This window comes from Coffea eugenioides, chromosome 3, assembly GCF_003713205.1.
Source record: "Coffea eugenioides isolate CCC68of chromosome 3, Ceug_1.0, whole genome shotgun sequence".
In the NCBI taxonomy this organism is placed as follows: domain Eukaryota; kingdom Viridiplantae; phylum Streptophyta; class Magnoliopsida; order Gentianales; family Rubiaceae; genus Coffea; species Coffea eugenioides.
The window spans coordinates 15261201-15263778 of NC_040037.1; positions in this window are offsets into that span (position 1 = coordinate 15261201).

Sequence of the window (2578 nt, forward strand, 5' to 3'; positions counted from 1 at the left end):
GCCAAGCTAACGCTAAATTGGGCCATTCGTGCCACCTCTCTGCAGAAAATCATAAAATGACATAAAGAATGACAAATAATACTCAAAAAAATTGAAAAATTCAATTCAAATGCCATAAAAAGAGAACATTAAGGCCACTTGAATCGATCAGAAATACAAAAATATAGTTATAGATATAGTGATGCCCAAAGTACTTTATATGAAATGACATAAAATTAACCAAAAAATTTGAAAAATTCAACTCAAATGATAGTTATTTTGTTACTAAAATATCATCAGTCTTAAGTTAGAGTGTTAGCGGAATTTGGTTTTAGTTTTTGGTATGCCTCTCTAATAATTAGTGTCATTCTATTTCGCTAATGATCAATAATGGTAGTGGTTACAAAAAATTAGGTATCAAATTTGAATTATGGCTACAAGTAAAATAATACAGCACTTCTATCTAAAACTGTTCCTTTGGATTTTGCTCCTAATTTATTTGTTAATGCAAAATTCTAGATTAGCCACAATTCCAATTCCAATATTAATATGGATAGTTATTAAACCCGGCCCGATAAGGAACCCGACAGAGGAATTGGGTCAATGGATCACTGATTCAACCAGTGGATTACTGGTTGAACCGGTGAGTATTAATTTAATATTTATAAATATAAAATAGTAATTTTAATATACATATATATAATATATATATATAATAAAGTGCTTTTAGATACTAATTATTATACTGAGAAAGATACATAATAAATATATAGATATTAATAGAAGATTTAATTTCATTTTATTGTACTTTTAGATAAATAAATAAATAATATAGTCAAGTATAAAACAAAATTTATATCGCTTTTTTTAAAAAATATGGCATTATTTTTTCATTATTTTATTTTTTGTTTAAACACAAAGTAATTTTCTAACTAATCAAATATTGTCAGTTTAAAAGTTAAAAGGATTAATTGTATAGTAAAAAATAAACAAGTTTATTAAAAAATATTTAGTTATCGAATAAAAACTAAGCAAGTGGTAAAGTCTTATACATATTTAAATGAAGATATAATGTATAAATCTTATCAAAAGAATATATACATTTTGTTTCAAAAACAAAGACCCACAATTATATTAAAAAAAAAGATAATTCAGGTCAATTGAAAAATTGGGCGGATTCTCAGTTGAACCACTGAGCCAAACGGGTTTGTACGAGTTTGACTGGATCAGTTTCTTATCCGATCAAACTAGAGATCCGACACGATCTGATGCCCAGATTATCAGCCGATTGGTTCAACTGTCGGTTGAGTCATGTTTAATAACTATGCTTCAAAAAGGTGATTGTAGGACAAAAAAGTTAATTGTTGTTTGTGCTTGATTTGTTTTAGTGAAAGTAAGAAAGACCAACTAGCCAGCAATTCGTGTTGCGGAAGCCCTACCAAAGTTAAGGTATAACGAGTAAATTATTGTACCTAAAATTGCAAAATGGTAATTCCCAGGAAATATTTGGTGAGGCACACTGGCCTGCTTAAGTACCAATTTCCTAGACAGAATCACCTATATATGCACTTAATTGCACAATAACTCACTACAAATATACCTACAAATATAGCTACTAAATAGACAATAAAATAGAACACCAGAATTTAACGAGGTTCGGCTAATTTGCCTACGTCCTCGGACACTACCGACAATTTAATATTTCACTAGAAGAAATATTACAAAGAGAGAGAAGAAAGCAAGTTATTGGCTCTTGCTTGGTGTACTTGAATTTGTTTGTTTGAGAGCTATTTATAGTTCTCAAACAACCTCTCAAATGTTAAACTTAACCGATGTGGGATTTAGAAACTTAGGCCAAAGAATTCAAAGTCCTCAATTTTGGCTTGAAAAAGTCATCAATTGAGGCTTGGCTTTGAATTCAACAAATCTCACTGGGGCATCCCACATGCCTAGGTATGCCGGTACCAATCTTCAAGTCGTGCACAACATTTATCAAATTCAAACAATGTTGGAATTTGATAGTTGTCACAACCTTCGTAAGCATATCAGCAGGATTCTCCTTGGTCTGAATCTTTTGAAGTAGTATCGTACTATCTTCCAAAATCTTCCTCACAAAATGATACCGTACGTCGATATGCTTCGTCCTTGCATGATAAACTTGGTTCTTTGCTAAATGAATAGCACTCTGACTATCACAATGAACTTTGATAGACTTCTGTCCAATTTCCAATTCATCAAGCAATCCATGAAGCCAAATTGCTTCCTTAACAGCTTCCGTAACTGCCATATACTCCGCCTCTGTAGTAGACAAAGCAACTGTTGACTGTAAGGTAGACCTCCAACTGACTGGTGCCTTAGCAAGTGTAAAAACATACCCAGTCGTTGATCGACGTGTATCTTGATCTCCTGCGTAGTCGGAATCACAATATCCAACTACGCCTTGACCAATCTTCTCATCCCGCTCAAATACTAATCCAACATCTACGGTGTTCAAAATATACCGTAAAATCCATTTCACAGCTTGCCAATGCTCCTTGCCAGGATCATGCATGTACCTGCTCACAACTCCAACTGCTTGTGAAATGTCGGGCCTTGTACA